Here is a 22,663-nt window from a genome sequence, read left to right as displayed (position 1 = left end):
AAATAATCAAGCCTAAAGACCTGTGCCACTTTTCAAACGTTTTTGCAACTTAATGATACGTTGCTATATTTTGCATGGACGTAGCTGGTGTTAAACACCACTGTCACCAATGTCAATTTACTCGCTCACAAGATTACATTATTTATGTATACCTATTTATGTTTGTGTTGAATCGTTTTTTTTTAGGGTCAGCCCAGCAAACGGAGGCTTTTGTGCGCCTTAGGGTGGCGCACAAACATTTGTTTACCGGTGGAAGGGATAGTGCCACTATCCAAATTAATGCACAACCGATCATTTGCAATGTTTGTAATTTTTAATGAACGTATATAATTGTATTTTATATGATATACTTATGTGTTCAAAGCACTGGTAGATTGTAGGCATATATGAATGAATGAATCAGATCATATATCCAAATAAATACACGTTTATCATCTTTCTTTGTCTTTTTCCCCCTGCATAATAGTAATCAACCGTACTGTAAATGTGATGCATGAATTAAGTTCTCAGACAATTTCCCTTAGTTTTATAAAAATTGAATGGATTTTCCTTTTAATAAAGACAATTCGATCAACCACCACAACAAAGCTTTTGTGACTTCCCCAAAGAGGCTCCATGCGAAGGAGACATGACCGCATTCATAACAGACAAAAGTCAAATAAATATCGATCAGCTTGATTGCTGCCATGTTTTATTCATATGCGCACATGTGTTTACAAGCGGACACGCAGTATTAAAAAGCGGAAGCGGAAGCGCTTCCACACTACCAAGTCGTTCCCAAAGTCCGACGTTACAAACGCTAGGAAGCACTCGAGCTAGCACTCTAGTCTCATCTCCATAGGACGCGACTAGCAAGGACGCGTCCTAGCAAGGCTGCAGCCTTCACTTTGGGAAACAGCCACACACACACCGAACTGTTGGAAGGGGAAGTACTTGAGGAACCGAGAGCGAGAGAGAGAGCAGCAGAAGTAGAGAAGGAGGGGGGATGGGGAGAACACAGACAGCAGCAGGGTCAGTGAACTAGTATATGAGCTCTTTAGAAGCACAATGTCATCTGTACCTTTACATGCAGAGTGGAAACCCGGTCCAAACCGGTCCAAGCAGGTCCGAACCGGTCCCTGACCTAGGTATCCCGGTCTTTATCCGATATAATCTGCATTTCTGGTGTGTCAGTTATCGATTGTGATTGAATGTAGATAGATCCCGGACATTTTGAGCCAAAACCAAGTTGAAATCTGACATTGTGACTTTAATTCAAGTCCGATCCCGTTAAACGTTGACTATTACTGCAGAGTTTACTTCCACCCACTAGGGGATAGTGTTGTATTGCAGACCGCTGACCGGCTGAGTTGGCGGTCTACCTTGTTGAGTTCGCTGGCATTGCAGACTTTCCCGTTGCATAGCATGTTGAGCTGCTGGCATGATTCATGTGAGGAATTACTGTTGTTATTACGTTTGTAGCTTACATTGTTATTGTGTGTGATTGCTGCAGGACTTCTTCATCGTTGTCATTAAATCCAAACTTTGACATCGAGGAGTGTATTTCTTCAATTACTGTAATTAGTTTCCACTGCAGTGACCCCCAGTGACCACCTGGTGTCCCCAGAACACGATAAAGACCGTTCGGATGTTGACACTCAGGCTGTTTCCCAATGTCAAGGAAGCATGCTCAACGGCCGCCCTTTTAAGGACGCTACGTCATAGAACGCCGACAAGCACTGTTCCAATGTTGAGGACACTCGTAAGCCGCGCCATTTTTGCGTCCTTTGTTTTTGAGAATTCCGAGATTTTTCCAGGATGCATCGCTGCATCCTAGACGAGCCAAAACTACCCACAATCCTCTGCGTTCACTGGGCGGGTTCTTGAAAATGGCAGAGCCGTACACGTTCAAACGAAGTGAAGTTATATTAGTTTTCAGAAATATTTTGTGCCGTATTGCTTTTTATAGATTCATCATGTTAATGCAAATAATCAAGCCTAAAGACCTGTGCCACTTTTCAAACGTTTTTGCAACTTAATGATACGTTGCTATATTTTGCATGGACGTAGCTGGTGTTAAACACCACTGTCACCAATGTCAATTTACTCGCTCACAAGATTACATTATTTATGTATACCTATTTATGTTTGTGTTGAATCGTTTTTTTTTAGGGTCAGCCCAGCAAACGGAGGCTTTTGTGCGCCTTAGGGTGGCGCACAAACATTTGTTTACCGGTGGAAGGGATAGTGCCACTATCCAATGTTGTAAAATTAATGCACAACCGATCATTTGCAATGTTTGTAATTTTTAATGAACGTACATAATTGTATTTTATATGATATACGTATGTGTTCAAAGCACTGGTAGATTGTAGGCATATATGAATGAATGAATCAGATCAGTTAAATAATATATCCAAATAAATACATGTTTATCGTCTCTTTCTTTGTCCTTTTCCCCCTGCATAATAGTAATCAACCGTACTGTAAATGTGATGCATGAATTAAGTTCTCAGACAATTTCACTTAGTTTTATAAAAATTGAATGGATTTTCCTTTTAATAAAGACAATTCGATCAACCACAACAAAGCTTTTGTGACTTCCCCAAAGAGGCTCCATGCGAAGGAGACATGACCGCATTCATAACAGACAAAAGTCAAATAAATATCGATCAGCTTGATTGCTGCCATGTTTTATTCATAAGCGCACATGTGTTTACAAGCGGACACGCAGTATTAAAAAGCGGAAGCGCTTCCAGACTACCAAGTCGTTCCCAAAGTCCGACGCTACAAACGCTAGGAAGCACTCGAGCTAGCGCTCTAGTCTCATCTCCATAGGACGCGACTAGCAAGGACGCGTCCTAGCAAGGCTGCAGCCTTCACTTTGGGAAACAGCCTCAGCATCGTATGTACATAAATGTACCTATATGAAGTGCAAACAGCGTATATTTTCACTAAGGGTCCAAGATTAAATGATGCTAATAAAATAATTAAATGAATTGCTATCAATTGTTATCGTGGATATTTTTTCAACACATTTTTATACAACTCTATGGCTGTGTCCCAATTCCTAGGACGCATCCTTCGAAGGCTGCATTCGAAGGATGCGTCGACGCCGATTGCGTCACAGCGTCGCGCCAAGTGCTGTCCCAATTCCAAGGGTCCTTCAAATGCGGCCTACGAATGCAGCCTTCTTTTCCCGGATTTCAAGGATGCATCGGCTGTATCCTTCACGGCCCAACGTATCCCAAGATCCTTCACGGCCCAACGTATCCCTCCCAAGATTCATTGCGCATTCATTCAATGGAGATGGCGGAGAATGGCGATTTAAGTTCTGCATTTAAATGTATGTATTTGGTTTCTAGTCACTCGAGTATTTAACGATACAAATGTTAAAAACACAAGGGCCCTTAAAACTTTTTTCATTAAAGTAATAGGCAATATAAGTAAGGTAACGTTACAGTTAGTGACGCTGTAACGTTAACTAAGAACACCCGTTAAGCCCTATAGTTTCAAATTTAAGAGGTTAAAATGGTTATATTTACCGAAATTGTGGCGATTATATAGATAATTTGCTATTCTGTAACGTTAGATAAATGGACCAACGCGAACACAGGTTGTGGACCCTGGTTTTCAGACCGTAACGTTAAAGACGTTGGGATTGATTACACAGTTAACTTGGTTATTTTGCTATTTAAGCTGCTTTTGTTTGGTAGTGTAAAGCAAAACTAATTCTAACATTTGGTTTTGGTTTAGGGGGCCAGCAGCATACTGCTCGATTTATTCTATTGAGGGGGGAGAACGATGAGCTGTGGCTTGGGGGTAAAGAAACAATCGTTTATTTATATCGTAAGTTAGTTTATAAAAATTATTATAGGCCATTTATATATCTACATTTGACCATCTTGTAAAGGTTAGTTAAATTAGCCCTCATTAAACAGCAGGACAGATACAACATCCCCAGAAATCGTTTACTACGATGTCCTATTTTGGGTTATTAAAGAAAGACAAAAAAAGTCACAGCTCGGATCAGTAGCCTACTAGACAGCACTAGAAAAACACAAAGAAAAAGGTGTTTTGACTTCTACTGGTTGTCTTATTATTATGGGCTTCATATAGGATGAGGGCTAATTTAGATGTAACCTTTACAAGATGGTCAAATATATATATTATAATGGCCTATTGTTAACATGGGCTATTAACATAATTGATAAATGTGTCTTGTTTTCTCTGATTAATAATGTCTCTGGGCCCTATTTTAACGGTCTGAAACGCAAGTGGGAAGCGCAAAGCGCAAGTAGCTTTGTGGGCGGTTCTACGGCGCTATCGCTATTTTACAGGCGGATAAATGACACTTGCGTCGCGGCGCAAGTGTCAAAAGGGTTGGTCTGAAGCAGCCTAATTACCCGTAGGTGTGGTTTGGGCGTAACGTCCAACAAACCAATGAGAGTGCCAGCTCCCATCCCCTTTAAGAGCCATGAGCGCATTTGAATCGGACGAGTTGATATTTTGACAGCGCGTCTGCAGTCTCCGATGAGACAGATCAGATGCACATGCATTTCAAACTGCAAATGGCTCAGTTTATTGCCAAATAATATGGCCTAATTCACACATGGAATAAGGGGTTTTCTTCCACAACTTCAGAAATACTGAGTCCTCAAATAAATTTTGCCAAAGAAAACATATGATATAACATATGATATGCGGTAACTGTGGTTCTATTTAATGATATACGCAATACATTATAAACATTGTTTCTTATCAGTATTGTATGCTATCCTAATATGCATGTGTCCCCGCTGTAATAGACATTGCCATTGATTGTATTATGCGTTACGTGTTTAGTTTGCGTGTGTTTAAACAGAGCACACACGCGCGCCCGCATTCATTCATTCTTTTTAACACTCACTCGCGGTAAAATAATGTTTTTCACGATCAAATACTCATCAATCCTAAAAGTTATGGGCATGTAGGCCTATACGATGTCTGTGTCAAGAAAATATGTGTTTGCTGTACGGTGTTTGCAGATGCATTGATTTAAAAGTAGGCTACAACTTATACCGCTGCATCAGCTGTTCTTTCCCAAATAATTTACCAAGAATGTGCGGCTAGGTAGATGAGAGAAGCAAAGTGTATGCACGAGGTGCACAAGCAATCCGTGCATCGCATGCGCATGCATGCATCCGCCCTTAAAATAGCATCTGAACAACGCGCCACTGACTTTAAACCAGGTATTTCCTGGTCAGTAGCGCAATGGTATTCAGAAACGGCAAAATAGCGTTTGCGCCAGAACACGCCTCCTCCTTCCGCCGAACCGCCCCTTGGGGCGCATGATCAATCCCTAATTTACCGGCGAGTGGCGCTGGTGGGAAAAGAACGCTCTGCGCCAGTTGTAAACTAGCAACGACACATGCGCCAGTGACTAAGTCACTTGCGCCGGATGCAAGATAGGGCCCTCTGTGTTTAGGACAATTCTGGAGAAAATAGGCCTGCAGGGGAAGGTGCAATCCTTCCCCTGCAGGCAAAGAAAAAATGGGACAATTTAAAAAAAATATATAAAGTATGTACATGTCATTTTAAATATACATTATTTGTTTTAACCATGCAAGTTAATAAACACTTTTGCTGAAATTTGTTTTGATACTGCTGTTGTTGTTAACTGCCATGATTGATTTCCTCTGCCTTAGGATTGCAAGTATCCAGGGTCAGGAGAGGGGGTAGGTGGGAAACCCACTGCTGCAACTTGGCCCTGGTTTGTCCCCATGGATAAGGTATTGGGACAGAGGTATTCCACCAACCCCCCTGTCCTAATTGCCTCCATCCCTGAGAAAACACCAGGGCCAAGTACAGCAGTGGTGGATCAGGAGGTGGAGGACAAGGTCCAGAAAGAGGGACAGAGAGGAAGACATGTTCCAGAGTCGCTCACTATCTTCCGAAAAGGACTCAAGACTCACCTGTTCAGAGTCCACCTCGACTGCATAGCCACCCTCCCCCTTCTGGCAACCATTGTACACTGTGTTGTATTATAGTACTTAACTGTGTAGCAACTGCAGTAGCTGCTATCATGGCTGTAATACGGGGAATTGATTAGCCTAGCGATTGTGGTACTTGCACTTGGTTCTATGAACATCCTTTCAGTACCGACAGCGATATATTGATGCACTTCTTATGACAAATTTAGGGCATTTAGCGTCTGCTAAATGCCCTAAATGTAAATGTAAAATGTAAATGTTCCAGTTAATAAAAGAGGACATGAGGCTACAAAGGGAGGCAGAGGAGAGAAGAGCCCAGGAGAGCAGGGAAAGAATGGATAGGTTTTTCTCAATTTTGGAGCGTTTGGTGGACAAATAACTTATGTTCTGTTATATTTAACACATTGTTTATTATTATTTACATATTTATTGAAACTAACTTATTTAACTAACTATTTAACTAACTATTTTGATTCACTATTTATTAAAACCCTTACTAACTTTTTTGTATTGACTAATGTATTCGTATATAACTTATAAAACATATATACAACAATACAACTATTTACAACAAACATTCATGTGACTATTTACAACAATTATTATAAAACGACCATATACAAAAACATAATGATCAATAATAATTTTTGTTGGTTTCTTTTTTTCGCGCTGTCCGGTTTAACTTCTGGTCAGTTCAGCTGTCAGGGTTGCTAGGTGACAGGAGCAGCGCGTGGTCACGCAAGGTAAAGGGCGGTAACGGTTTGTTACGCAAACCAGAAACACTCCGTAGGCTAGACCGTCCCATTTCTTCGGCCTTCGAAGTGTCCTTCGCGGTCTACGAAGGCCGCATCCTTCGAAGGACGCGGTCTACGAAGGATGCGTCCTATGAATTGGGACACAGCCTATGTATTCTATTGTATTTATAAACCAGCAGTTGAGTGAGTGGTCTAGCATTTGCCCAGTAGAGCGGGTGTTTCGAGTTCAAGTCCTGAGTACGTCCTTGACTTACTTTTGTAATTTCCTTTATATCAGAGAAATTAAGCCTAACAATTGACTTTTTACAAAATTAATATTTCTTACAATATCCCTAGAAGCAAAATATAACTTGCAAAAACCCAAACTGCTGCATGGGAACATAAATTCTATTCAGGCGAGTTTCTCGGCAGGCAGCCAAGACCACCTCTGTTGAGATAAATACTACGGTCAGTGGTTAATTAGATCCGGCACCTCTTAAGTTTGCTCTGTGTTCCGGTACTTACTGTATTTGGGCAGAACCAATACCTCTCATAAAAAAAGAAAAATTAGAAACATGTTTAAAATAAAAATAATAATATGCATAGATTCATTTACAGAACAAATCCCATGAATTTCATGTTGTTTATTAAGATTTAACGTAATTGGAAAGTGTTGGAGATCTGTTGGCACACTGAAAAGCTGCGGGTCAACAAACCACGCCCGACACTTCTGAAATTCACTGCATCTGATGAGCAAGCAGAGAAAAAGGTTCCCATGCATGACCACATGCGTGTGCGCCACGCACAAGTTAATAGAGATAAAATATATATCACAGAGCAGGATTGGGAACGTTTACAATATCTCACGTCAATTTACAATTTATTTTTAATTATGATATTCATCCTGCGCGCCTCCTCTTTGCAATGGAATTTGTTTAAGATATAAAACCATTTAATTGAACATGCACACACTAAAACAGACATTTTCGTTTTTAAATAAATATTTTAAAACTAAAGTTCATGTTTGACGCAGTGTGCCTCTCTTGTATTGAGCGGGTCTGCAGGAAGCAGGATTGCACTCTGAACAACCAAGTCGGTTAAAAAGTCACGGTCACGCACGACTCCGTGATCAACGCTGTCCAAGCATCGGTGATGATGGGGACTTTCTCCGCTAAGGACAGGATCTCACGGAGGGAGGCTGCTGCTTCGCTGTACATTTTCTCCAGCCAAACAGTCATAGTTTAGCGACATGGCACTGTGTAATCCGCCTCGAGAAATGCGATCAGATCACTGAAGACTACGTCACGTCTCTGGCAAAGGCTGCCTTATATAAAATAGCATGCATCTGCATTAGTTATATTCTCAATTTAATTGACAGAGCATCCCTACAACGTATGGAGGTTAACTATATAAGAGAGTAGGTTTAGTGTGGGTCTGACAGGGGGCGTGCCATCACGATGGTGGCCCTCCATCCTGATGTCAGTCAGCCATTACGACGGACGATGACATCGTCCATCGGCACAACCCCAGTAGGCAGTGTATTTGTTTTTGTTCCATTACCTCTAACCCCCGTACTAAGTCGGCGGATCCACCCCCCCTCTGCGTTCCGGGACCTCCCACTTTACAAATTATGCACTGGGTCAGTCAATTTAGAATATTCCAAGAAATGGAAAATAAATGGCATGAAAAGTTCTTTGATTTCTCCAGTAATCCTTCCTAATCTACTAATTGCGTGGCGATTGAACCCCAGACGACCGGGTGCAAGTCCGACCCGCTACCTCGAGACTAGCTCCCTATTTATGCATCCATGGTCCATATTCAATTAAAATATGCATTCAACCAAACTGCGATTTTTTTGCCAGATAGCCTCCCTGTATCTATGAATGGTTACGGTGGTCCCTTTTTGAGTTATTATATCCTTGTACTCCTCATAGACCTCCACAAGCAGCTTCTGTTCCCCGCTGGAAAAGATCCCGTTCGGTCCTTTTCGGACATTTGATCCATGATTCGACATTCACGGTTCTGGGCTGGTTGCATATCTTGTGAGGTAGAACACTATGCTGGGATCCTACTGGATCTCAGCACTGGTTTAGGGCCTTTCAACAATGAGGCTTATGACAGAGCCCTCAGGCGGGCCCACCAGGCTACGGCAGGCGACTGACGTCATCCTTTTTGCCTTTTGTTTTAACCCTATTACGTGTAAATACTTTTTCTAACTGCTCTTGAAATACCAGTTAGCATACCTTTATTCAACCTGGTGTTTGGCGTGACAAGGGTTTGTTCTGGCCCTCTACCCTGATCCAGCTTCTCCCGGTTGCTTCGACCGGTTGGTGAGTACCCCAACATCTGCGTGTTCAGCATTTAAGTGTGTTTAAGTGTGGATGCATTGTACACACTGAATACTACAAACACACAAAGAGAGAGAGAGACCCCCTCCAGCTAAATGACCCCTCTCCATCGAGAGACTACAAACACACAGAGAGAGAGAGAGAGACCCCCTCCAGCTAAATGACCCCTCTCCATCGAGAGACTACAAACACACAGAGAGAGAGAGAGACCCCCTCCAGCTAAATGACCCCTCTCCATCGAGAGACTACAAACACACAAAGAGAGAGAGAGTCCCCCTCCAGCTAAATGAACCCTCTCCATCGAGAGACTACAAACACACAGAGAGAGAGAGACCCCCTCCAGCTAAATGACCTCCCTCCATCGAGAGACTACAAACACACAGAGAGAGAGAGAGACCCCCTCCAGCTAAATGACCCCTCTCCATCGAGAGACTACAAACACAGAGAGAGAGAGAGAGACCCCCTCCAGCTAAATGACCCCTCTCCATCGAGAGACTACAAACACACAGAGAGAGAGAGACCCCCTCCAGCTAAATGACCCCTCTCCATCGAGAGACTACAAACACACAGAGAGAGAGAGAGACCCCCTCCAGCTAAATGACCCCTCTCCATCGAGAGACTACAAACACACAGAGAGAGAGAGAGACCCCCTCCAGCTAAATGACCCCTCTCCATCGAGAGACTACAAACACACAGAGAGAGAGAGAGAGACCCCCTCCAGCTAAATGACCCCTCTCCATCGAGAGACTACAAACACAGAGAGAGAGAGAGAGACCCCCTCCAGCTAAATGACCCCTCTCCATCGAGAGACTACAAACACACAGAGAGAGAGAGAGACCCCCTCCAGCTAAATGACCCCTCTCCATCGAGAGACTACAAACACACAGAGAGAGAGAGAGACCCCCTCCAGCTAAATGACCCCTCTCCATCGAGAGACTACAAACACACAGAGAGAGAGAGAGACCCCCTCCAGCTAAATGACCCCTCTCCATCGAGAGACTACAAACACACAGAGAGAGAGAGACCCCCTCCAGCTAAATGACCCCTCTCCATCGAGAGACTACAAACACACAGAGAGAGAGAGAGACCCCCTCCAGCTAAATGACCCCTCTCCATCGAGAGACTACAAACACACAGAGAGAGAGAGAGACCCCCTCCAGCTAAATGACCCCTCTACATCGAGAGACTACAAACACACAGAGAGAGAGAGAGAGACCCCCTCCAGCTAAATGACCCCTCTCCATCGAGAGACTACAAACACACAGAGAGAGAGAGAGACCCCCTCCAGCTAAATGACCCCTCTCCATCGAGAGACTACAAACACACAGAGAGAGAGAGAGAGACCCCCTCCAGCTAAATGACCCCTCTCCATCGAGGCTCCTGGAGCGGCAGCAAGCTACTCCGGCCTTCTCTGGCGGCCCCAGCTTCAAACCTCCCAGAGCGGGGAACGCTCCAACACCTAAGGCCTCACAGCAAAGGAAAGAGTGTGTGTGTGTGTGTGTGTGTGTGTGTGTGTGTGTGTGTGTGTGTGTGTGTGTGTGTGTGTGTGTGTGTGTGTGTGTGTGTGTGTGTGTGTGTGTGTGTGTGTGTGTGTATTTGTGCACGCACTCCTCCCCTCCCGCGCCGTTTTTTTCTACAACCGACACAGAGTCGCTGAGACCCCCACTGGGGACCACCGACCCCCTACCCAGACCCCCGGGAGGAGGTCCTCCTGGGTGAAGGAGGACCAGAAGGTGTGGAGGTGTGGAGGTGTGTCTGAGGACCCTCCTCCACCTGGGGACACTCTGTAGAGGTAGGGCTGCTCGATTTTGGAAAAAATGAGAATCACGATTCTTCACACGATTATTTTACGGATAAATGTTTATGCATTTGTAGATTTATCCGGGTTGGTGTGGCCGGGGCCTTAGGTGATTAAACAAGTTTGTCGTGTTTCCGAGGGGTGCAGATATAACATTGTAGCACATTTTGCACATTATGTGGGCCTGTGCCTCGTCGGCTTCTTCGAATCCGAAGTGTTGCCATGTTAAAGAACTCGTTTTACCCTTTTTATCAAGTTAACACGGCTGTCCTCCCTCTGCCATCGCCCTCGCGCTGTTTTCTGAATAAGGTCACCACACACACAGCTCGCGGGGGGCGCGTTGAACGCTCTGGGGGAGGGACTGAATTGTGCATGTGCGTCTCTTTCACAAGACCTCACAGACAACGGAAAGATCCAAAAGCGGTTTGACCTTTTGACCTACCCAGTGTTTCCCCTAGAATTTTTTTTAGGCCCGGTGGTAAGAGCTGATAGTGTGATTTGTTATACATTTTTCACGGGATGCTAGAGTATTTGTTGGTTATTTCCATATAAAACACTTGCTTAGCCATCACAAGTTGATAATGATTCAACACTGACAAGTGTTGGGAGGAGATAATGATCTCCTCCCTCTGCCCCTCTGACGTGTTCCTCCACACCTGTCACTCGCCCTTCTTCCCCACCTGTACTCTCGTTTGGCACCGTGTTTAGGAAGAACCTTGAAATACCTTTTCGTCCTTCATCCCTTTTACGTTTTTTTGGTGGTGCCATGCTAATGATGATATAACTTAATGCTGTCAGATTGTCCGTTATGATGGGGCATCATCTGCGCACGCGCGACACCGCATTTTTTTTATTTTTTTTTTTTATTATTATTATTTATTTAGTTATTTATTTATTTTTTTGGCCGGTTGTTTGCCTGGCGGGGGCGCTCGTTGGCCTGGCGGCCCGCCAGGCCTGAACAATGGTAGGGGAAACACTGCTACCCATATCAAAACACATCTGGTGTAATCAACTAACTGCCCCACACATAACACAAAGCTTATTTTTTCCAAAAACCCACCTTTTTATTTTATACTATTTTTTTAATGTTAAAAAAGGCTATAAATCTATTATGTGGCTTGACCTTTTGACCTACCCATTTCAAAACACATCTGGTGAACTCAGCTAACTGCCCCACACATAACACAAAGCTTATTTTTTCCAAAATCCCACCTTTTGATTTTATATATATTTTTTGCTTTCAGAAAAAGCTATAAATCTATTATGCGGCTTGACCTTTTGACCTACCCATATCAAAACACATCTGGTGTAATCAACTAACTGACCCACACATAACACAAAGATAATTTTTTCCAAAAACCCAGCTTTTCATTTTATACTATTTTTTTTACGTTAAAAAAGGCTATAAATCTATTATGTGGCATGACCTTTTGACCTACCCATTTCAAAACACATCTGGTGAACTCAGCTAACTGCACCACACATAACACAAAGCTTATTTTTTCCAAAATCCCACATTTTGATTTTATACTATTTTTTTAATGTTAAAAAAGGCTATAATCTATTATGCGGCTTGACCTTTTTTTTGATATGGGTAGGTCAAAAGGTCAAGCCGCATAATAGATTTATAGCCTTTTTTAACATTAAAAAAATAGTATAAAATCAAAGGGTAGGTGTTTTGAGAAAATAAGCTTTGTGTTATGTGTGGGGAAGTTATATGGGTTCACCAGATGTGTTTTGAAATGGGTAGGTCAAAAGGTCAAGCCGCATAACAGATTTATAGCCTTTTTTAACATTAAAAAAATAGTATAAAATAAAAAGGTGGGTTTTTGGAAAAAATAAGCTTTGTGTTATGTGTGGGGCAGTTAGTTGATTACACCAGATGTGTTTTGATATGGGTAGGTCAAAAGGTCAAACCGCATAATAGATTTATAGCTTTTTCTGAAGCAAAAAATATATATAAAATCAAAGGGTAGGTATTTTGAGAAAATAAGCTTTGTGTTATGTGTGGGGCAGTTAGTTGATTACACCAGATGTGTTTTGATATGGTTAGGTCAAAAGGTCAAGCCGCATAATAGATTTATAGCTTTTTCTGAGAGTAAAAAAAATATATAAATTCAAAGGGTAGGTATTTTGAGAAAAGAAGCTTTGTGTTATGTGTGGGGCAGTTAGTTGATTACACTAGATGTGTTTTGATATGGGTAGGTCAAAAGGTCAAGCCGCATAATAGATTTATAGCCTTTTTTAACACTAAAAAAATAGTATAAAATCAAAAGGTGGGATTTTGGAAAAAATAAGCGTTGTGTTATGTGTGGGGCAGTTAGCTGAGTTCACCAGATGTGTTTTGATATGGATAGATCAAAAGGTCAAGCCGCATAATAGATTTATAGCTTTTTTTGAGAGTAAAAAATAAATATAAAATCAAAGGGTAGGTATTTTGAGAAAAGAAGCTTTGTGTTATGTGTGGGGCAGTTAGTTGATTACACCAGATGTGTTTTGATATGGGTAGGTCAAAAGGTCAAGCCGCATAATAGATTTATAGCTTTTTCTGAGAGTAAAAAAAATATATAAAATCAAAGGGTAGGTATTTTGAGAAAATAAGCTTTGTGTTATGTGTCGGGCAGTTAGTTGATTACACCAGATGTGTTTTGATATGGGTAGTTCAAAAGGTCAAGCCGCATTATAGATTTATAGCCTTTTTTAACATAAAAAAAATAGTATAAAATCAAAAGGTGGGATTTTGGAAAAAATAAGCTTTGTGTTATGTGTGGGACAGTTAGTTGAGTTCACCAGATGTGTTTTGATATGGGTAGATCAAAAGGTCAAGCCGCATAATAGATTTATAGCATTTTCTGAGAGTAAAAAAAATATGTAAAATCAAAGGGTAGGTGTTTTGAGAAAAGAAGCTTTGTGTTATGTGTGGGGCAGTTATCTGAGTTCACCAGATGTGTTTTGATATGGGTAGGTCAAAAGGTCAAGCCGCATAATATATTTATAGCTTTTTCTGAGATAAAAAAATATAAAATCAATGGGTAGGTGTTTTGAGAAAATAAGCTTTGTGTAATGTGTGGGGAAGTTAGATGGGTTCACCAGATGTGTTTTGATATGGGTAGGTCAAAAGGTCAAGCCGCATAATAGATTTATAGCCTTTTTTAACATTAATTTTTTTTATAAAATCAAATGGTTTTTTTTTTTTAAAGAAATAAGCTTTGTTTTACATAGGTAGGCCTTGTATTAACACATCTAAGTTGGTTTGACACAAATTCGTCCATCGAAGCCAGTGCTAAATAGATTTTTCGAATGTGTCGAATATCCAACGTCCAATGTAAAACTAACTTTACCACGGTCCCACAGCCAACCAAACACAAAGTCCATAATATTAATACTAATTAAAATAGCAATAACTACAGTTATCAATATCATTATCGTTGCTATTGTTACAATTATTCATATTAGTAGGCCTAACACAAATTCTAACAAATACAATAATGATCATTATCATTGCTTTTATTACAGGTTGAGCGCGCGCATTGCACGCTCAGCCTCGAGTTGTAATTAAACCCATAGCTATAATGTGGAAACCCCGTGCCGATAATGTAACACATTTCTGAGCACATAATATAATTACATTTTGCCTATAATATTACAACGTATAACATTTAGGTTCAGCTATAACGTAATGAAGCAAGCATATTTTGCCCGCCAACGGAGCTTCAGGCCAATTCATTGTCAACCACGGCCGAGATAACCACCGTAGCATGTCTTTACCTGTTGTGGAAGAGGGAGGGACGGCGGAGAACCAGACGCAGTCGGTCCATAATATCGTAATGACCACGGAAGAGGCAGTGAATGAAGTATTGATTAGACCGCGATTTATTAGATACCACCGCTAATAAACCGTTGGAACACACAGGACCGGTAACCCTAGCAACGCCGGTAAACAAACCCCTCGAAGCCCAATCCCGACACGCTACGGCCGTCCGGAGGCTCACACAGCTTCTGGCCGTAATATTATATATTACATTTATATCATATTATAAACTATTATAGATAGAGCTCCGGGAGTGCAAACGGCAACAATCCCTTCTCCTCCATGCTGCGGTTCACCCGGACGGCACTGCAGGGAACGGTTGGCCGGTTGAAAGCTGATTGGCTGTTACGTTATGTCACTCAGTAGCCGCTGAATGCTGATTGGCTGTCATCACACGAATGTCGCGGTGAAGTTCAAATATTTCAATATCATCCCACTGCAGACACAAATGGGCGTTCTCGTGTGGTGGGGGTTCCCGTTCACACAGACTGGAACGCCCCCTTCTTATTCTTCGTCGCCTTTCTCGCTGAACTGTCTTCAAATGTCAAAGTGTACTACTCCGAAACCATGTAAATAGTGTTGTAAATAAACTTCCAAAGTTTTTCAAATCTTATTTGGAAAATAACTTCACATGGTGTGTCTTTTCACAATTTATTCGTTACCAGCATTCGTAGTGTTGATCAGCAGTGAAATGGACTACCGCTGGGGTTGACAAGTTACCGGACTACTACCCATGCAAGTGAACGGAGCGTTCCACGGCATTGAGAAGACCCGTGTAATAAAGGCCTATAATATTTCTGTTTATGGCATATATTTCTCCTCAATGAGACAAAAGCAATGAGCAATGAGACAAAAAGAACACAAAGGCTCGATCAAAGGCCCGGCCTTTGATCGAGTCTCTACGTTGAATTTATATGGAGTCATGTCGCCCCTTCGCGTTTGGTGTGGACGCACCTTCACCAGTGCGACAGGCCTGCTATTCTATAGCAGTAAGATGTTTAAAAACATAACGTCTAACCTGGGCGAGTCGCGGTGTGTGCGTGTGTGGTCTTACCTGGGCGCGCGTGTCGATGACGGAGCCGTTATGTTTGAAAACATAACGTGTTACCTGGGCGAGTGTCGCTGCGGTGTGTGCGCGTGCGTGTGTGTTCTTACCTGCGCGTGTGTCGATGGCGGAGCCGTTACGGTTAAAACATAACCTCTTACCTGGGCAACTGTGTCGCTGCCTTTGTATTGGCTAGTGTTGTGTGTGCATGCGTGTGTGTGTGATTCCGTGTATGTTTGTGCACAGCTGCGTATGTGTGTGGTGTGTTTGTTCGGTGTGTGTGGATGCGGTGTGTATGTGCGTGCTTGCGGTGTATGTATGCGTTTGCGTGTGCTGTGTGTGTGTGAGAGCTGCAGGCTGCTTGGCACGTGCACACTGACCAACTTGAGTAACTGGCGCGACAGGCCTGCTATTATATAGAAGTAAGACTAGAGTGTCCGTGTGTGCGTTGCCTGCGCTCAACCTCTAGTAGTTTTTAAACCCATAGCTATAATATGGAAACCCCGGTCGATATTGTATTTAATTTCTGAGCGCATAATGTAATATAATTAAATATAAAAAAAAATAATTGCCTATAATGTTACAACGTATAATATATTGGTTCACCTATAACGTAACGAAGCAAGCATAATAATTTTCTCCTAACTCCATGAAGCAAGCATAATATTTTTAAGTTTGCCGTATTTGTATATCAGAAGATTCGACCCTGAGGGTTTTTCACACTTGATGCTTTATCTGCGGACATCGATGTCGTTCAGACATCAGCAGAATCTAGGGGGGTGGGCTTGCAAAGGGCGGGATTGAACGCATGGTCGAAGTTCGCAAGAGGCGGGATAAGTGCGGCCGCTGACACTGTAGTTTGTTTTGGTTTGACCGCAGGCAGCACGGAGGCAGAACGGGCAGAACTCATCGCCATCATCTTAAATGTTACTGCAACGATGCATCATATATTCCGTTGCATTCACAACATCCGAAAAATCGATCAATGAAAGATTAGAGCATGAGTTAGAGACAAATTTAAGAAAAGACGAAGAAGAAAGGTGTCGCGAACGATACTGGAGAAGGAGAGTGTATTTTATTGCTTAAAGGTCCCATGGCATGAAAATCTCACTTTATGAAGTTTTCTAACATTAATATGAGTTCCCCTAGCCTGCCTATTGTAACATGCTTGGCTCTGGCATGAACATAAACTGGGGAGGCCACACGCAGGGTAAAGGAATAACAATGGTTTATTGAATAAGATTGAACAGAAACTAAGGTAAGGTTAATGGGATGTGGTGTAAGTCAGTAATATGTAATGTAACCAAAAGTGTGGTGTGAGATCAGTCATGGAAACAACCAAACAAAAGCCTAAAGCCAGCAGAGGAGAGGAGAGCCCCGGATGTTGGTGTGGCAGGTCTTTTCTACCCTCCCCAATCAGCAGGGACATTGCGCACACCTGATACCTGCAGACAAGAAAGGGAGGTGACAGAACAGGCAAGCATCACAAATGGGCGGAGTCTTGAGAGACCCACCTGGGTCGTTACATATCCCCCCCCTTAAAACAGAAGCCCACCTATGTGGGATTCTGCCACTATTCCAACTACAAACACAGCATTTTAACCCTACGTGATTAAACTAACCCCTTTGACTGATTGGCATATGACCCAATAGGTCATCCAGAGTCTTTTAACATTTCTGAATTTTTTAGTCTCGGCCGTATCACACAGTCATCGGGACCAGCATAGTCCTCCTCCCCAGCTGCCTCCTGCTGGGAAGGAGCGCAAGTCACACCCCCCATGACTAGCGCGGCGCACTCAACATTAGCGTCCCCATCTTCAGTCAGCTCACTACTGGAGGAATAGTATGGCTTTAACAAATTTATACGACACAGTTGAGACGGTTTCCTCCGATCTGGAGTGGCAATCACGTAATCTCGCTCAGTGACTTGCCGGACAATAGAGTGAGGACCAGAGAACTTAGCCCGAAAGGGAGAACCAGGCACCGGCAACAATGCCAAGACCTCGTCTCCCGGACTAAATACTCTTGACTCAGCTCGGCGATCAAAAACCTTCTTCATACGCGTTTGTGCTTTGGACATATTTTTGGTAGCACACTTCCAAGCTAGAAGCAGTCGGCGTCGGAAGCCGTTGATGTAATCTATTAGATTGACCGGTGGCTTCGTTTCCTCCAAGCCATCTTTTCGGGCTAAAACGACTTCGTTACGGGACAGTGACTGTGGTAGGTTTGGCAACGATGGGATCGCAGGTTTGGCTGACTCTGCGAGACTCCTGGCTCGAGTCACCGCGCACGCAGTAACCACCTCAGGGAATTCCTCCACACACTCATGCTTCTTTGTAGCCTCGGCAGGTTCAGTTGATACTACCGGTGTCACTGGCCCACTCAACCATACTCTGTCTCCAGCCAAATTGTTGCCCAAAATCATTTGTACACCAGGTACAGGTAAAGCCAGGCGAACACCTACAATGACCTCCCCCTGCACAAGATCGGAACTCAGTGCGATCCTATGCAGGGGAACGGACATGGTTTGCATACCTATGCCCCGAATGAGAACATTTTTACCAGTATTCGACTGGACTGAAAATGGCAAAGCGGATTCCACTACAAAACTCTCCGTTGCCCCAGTGTCTCGCAAGATCTTAATAGGCCTTCTATCAGTGCTGCCCACTAGGGAAACAAAACCGTCTGTGATGAACGGGCCATAACTCCCACTGACCTGTCCATCACAAGACTCAGTGATCCACTGTCTCTCTACTGGGTCCTCAAGTACTTCACAGCCTGAGACACCCGCAAGGTTTGTGTCATCTGATGGACTACTCTTTATCTGTATCCCTATCGTCGTGTTGTTTGACTGGCGCACTGGAGCAGCGCAACCTACCCCCTGCGCATGGTTCGACAGATATTTATTCTTATTTCGATTCCCTGGGCATTCTCCCTTCCAATGACCTTTTTCCAGGCAATAATGGCATTGGCTATCAGGGCCAGGTTTACTACGATTTGAGGGATCTTGTTTCACCGTATACTGACTGTTCTGATTTAACTGAGCGCTTTGGTCAACAAGTGAACGATTCGACCACTGTTCATCTCGAGAGTACTGATACTTCCTCCGTGAATAATCTCTATCCCTAGACTTATGAGTTAAGACATACTCATCAGCCAGTATGGCAGCCTGAGCAGCAGTTTCAACCTTATGCTCACACATAAAAGTAGCAAGACGTTCCGGAAGGATGTATTTAAACTGTTCAAGGACAATCAAATCACTTAATTTTTCATATGAATCCACTTTTATGGAAGAGCACCAGCGGTTAAAAAACCCAACCAACTCTCTCGCCACCTCTGAATACGTCTGTCGCTCTGTTTTTTCCCAATTGCGAAACCGCTGTCTATAGAACTCTGGCACTTGTTCATACGCTCTTAAAACCGCCTCCTTAACACTGTGATATATTTTCCGCTCAGTCACCGACAAAGCTACATATGCGTCTTGAGCTCGGCCAGAAAAAACAGTTTGGAGCAAAAGGGTACGTTCAGAATCGCTCCAACCGCGCTCATCAGCAAGGCCTTCAAAAAGAGAAAAGAAAATATCAGGATCCCGGTCATTGAATTTTGGTAAAAACCTAATCATATGGGAGAGGTTTCCCTCTGCGCCCATCCCACCCGACGACCCAGTACCACCATCCTGTATTTTCCCGTCAGCTATTAATCTCAGTCGCTCTCTCTTCAGTGTGTCTTCCCTCTCTTCCTGCCTTTCCAGTTGCCTAAGTTTTTCTATTTCAACTTCAAAACGCCTCTCCTCAAACACAAGCTCTCTTTCACGCATTCTATCATGTTCTGCGGCCTCCCAGCGTCGTTGTTCATTTTGAAGCTTTAAAAGCTCCATCTGCTGCTCAAACGTCAACGGATTATTATCTAAAAGTTGACTGTCTGACCCAACGCGCTCGGGAGTAGAGTAGTCTGCCAGAATAGGCTTGGCAGGGTTAACCAAAGTAATGAACAATTCTCTCAGTTTCTCTTTCACCTTGTTTTTTAACTGTTCCTTTTTCCAGTCCCTTGGCAGTTCTCGTTCAAAGTGATAATGCTCAGCCACCTCTCGTAATTGTTCTTTAGTTAATCCCTCCAAAAAAACTTCGATGGATTTGCAAAGAATTCATCCATCGATTCTGTTTTACTCATTTTCTCCCTACGTCGAAAACTTGAATGGCTTCCAATGCCTAATTATTTAGCGTCATACAAGATAATTCAGACCAGCACTCAATTGGAAGGACAGGTGCACCACCACCCCAAAAACAACCCGCAACCAAAGAGCAGCCCCGCATCTACCTGAAACCCCCTTGCCCTAACTATTTCTAAGTCTAGTCTTCTGTGTGCCCACATGCAATTGAGTTGCCGAAGCAACCCCAGCGCGTTCGACACACGAAAAACGACAAACAAAATAAAAAGGCAAAGAAACAAACGGCGTTAAGCGCCCTTCAGCTGCGCAGGGGTTCACGATAGCTCGGTAGGTCTAACCTACCAGCCCCCACCCATTTACCTAGTACACCTGTTCCCCCCAATCAAGCGCTGCCTGCACAGCCAGGTCGCGTTGCAGCCACAACACCTGCACCGCTGCAAGAACCCAAATGCCTCCCTCCTCCACGGCAAACCAACATACAAAATCTCGGCCAAATCAAATCACAATCAACCCAACCAACCAAACCATGCGTGGGTCTCCCCAATTCTAATAACTAAACTGCGCAGGTACTTCACACCATGCCAGCAAGAATCTTTAATTTTAATTTAGCACTACAAAAACCACACTATGCTCCCCAATAGCCAATAGTGGGAATCAAAAATGTAACTTCTACATACCAATTTCCAGGTTCCAAAAGCACGGACGAGCCCCCATATGTAACATGCTTGGCTCTGGCATGAACATAAACTGGGGAGGCCACACGCAGGGTAAAGGAATAACAATGGTTTATTGAATAAGATTGAACAGAAACTAAGGTAAGGTTAATGGGATGTGGTGTAAGTCAGTAATATGTAATGTAACCAAAAGTGTGGTGTGAGATCAGTCATGGAAACAACCAAACAAAAGCCTAAAGCCAGCAGAGGAGAGGAGAGCCCCGGATGTTGGTGTGGCAGGTCTTTTCTACCCTCCCCAATCAGCAGGGACATTGCGCACACCTGATACCTGCAGACAAGAAAGGGAGGTGACAGAACAGGCAAGCAGCACAAATGGGCGGAGTCTTGAGAGACCCACCTGGGTCGTTACACTATCGTCTCCCAGTGGCTAAAACTTGCGTTCGGTGTAAAACGAGCACTAGGTATCCTGCTCGCCCATAAAAAAAATGGAAGCTAAGGGGCGCTGATTTGTAATGTGGCCCCATATGGCGTCATAAGGGGCCAAGTTACCTCCCCTTTCTCTGACTGGCCCGCCCAGACAATTCGGCCTGCCAATCAGACAATGAGCTACGACCATGCGAGCGCCACATGGGTGGTGCTTTGTAGTTTGGATAACCGTTCTGCTTTGATGCTATGGCGCATAAAACATTGGTTCTTTGACGTCCCTAGTAATTCCACAACCAGACTGTAGTTGGGGTTATCTCCGCCATGGTTGAGAAGGAATTGGGGGAAAGGAACTTTGGCTTTGACTCCCTGAAGTACATGAACCATGACATTGAGGAGAAAGGGATTGATTGTTGTATGCTTCGTCATTGTGAAACATCCACTGTAAGCAGAGCGCATGGTACCTTGGCCTCAAGCTGCTCAGGGCCACACCCCCACCCTCCTTCTTGACCCGCCTCTCTCCTCCCCATTTGCATTAAAGCTACTGACACAGAAACGGCACATTTGGGGAAAGCTCAATGTGCGACTGGCTCGTAGTGGCTGTAATTCTGCACCACGGCTGAATTTCAGGAACATCTTCAAATACTGTGTTTGGGGCCCACTAATACCTATATTAAAGCATCCATGAGGTAGCATGCCATGGGACCTTTAATTTCCCATAGCACAAACACTGGGACAAATGTAGTTGATTTCTTGTTTAAACAGGGTGAGAAAACAGGGAGTGGAAGGATGCGACCATATAATGTTCAGCTAACTGTTGGGTTACAGGGGGATTTGTTTAATGGAAAGTGTAGTTATTCAGGGCTCAAAGTGCATTGATACTAAAAAAAATGGATGGAAACTACTATTGGTTAGTTGGAAATAATAATAACAAACAGCTGAAAAATGTGTTCATGTTACAACAGCTAAGGCAGCAACCTACCTAACTATAGTGAACTAAAGCACGGGCTTGTGTGGGGGAGGGTGAGGGGGGGGTGTTGTGAGGGCTAGATTACAGATTGTACATTGGCTACCTGACGTGAGAGATGTTTTTTTTTTGTTAACAGAAGAATGCGTCATTGAGATTAAACATCTCTTCAAGTGATCTGGCCAAGACAAGCAGCAGTAGCCTACAGTCACACATAGCCTATACATAAAACATAAGAAAAATAAAACAACTAATACAGTCGGCAGGGGGGAGGGGGGATTTCAATATCACAAGACATTTTGGGAGGCTCAATGTGGTGGATAATGTCTAAAGAAAAATAATGTTTTGCAAATGTGTCTATGATGGACATAAGGCTCAGGTGGGAGAGTGTGCCGACGGCGGGGCTGTTATCTCAATCTTGCCGTTGTTTTGAAACATCTGCATCTGCGTGCGTGCAGTGTGTGTATGCACGTGCATGTGTGTGCATGCGTGTGTGCATGTGTGTGTAGTGTGTGTGTATGCGGTGTCCTGCGCTGCCCTTGTCTTGAAACGTCTGCATCAGCGCGCCCGTGTGTGCAGTGTGTGTGCATGTGCGTGTGTGTTCGTGCACGTGTGTGCGGATTGGTTGTGTGTGTGTATGCTGTGTTTATGGGTGTGCGTGCGGTGTATGTGTGCTAACCCTATTATTATCACTAAATCTAACAAAAACAATACTTAACATTATCATTGCTATTAATACAATCA

Source organism: Gadus chalcogrammus, unplaced genomic scaffold, assembly GCF_026213295.1.
Source record: "Gadus chalcogrammus isolate NIFS_2021 unplaced genomic scaffold, NIFS_Gcha_1.0 GACHA079, whole genome shotgun sequence".
Lineage (NCBI taxonomy): Eukaryota > Metazoa > Chordata > Actinopteri > Gadiformes > Gadidae > Gadus > Gadus chalcogrammus.
Note: the sequence above shows the minus strand (reverse complement) of the source record.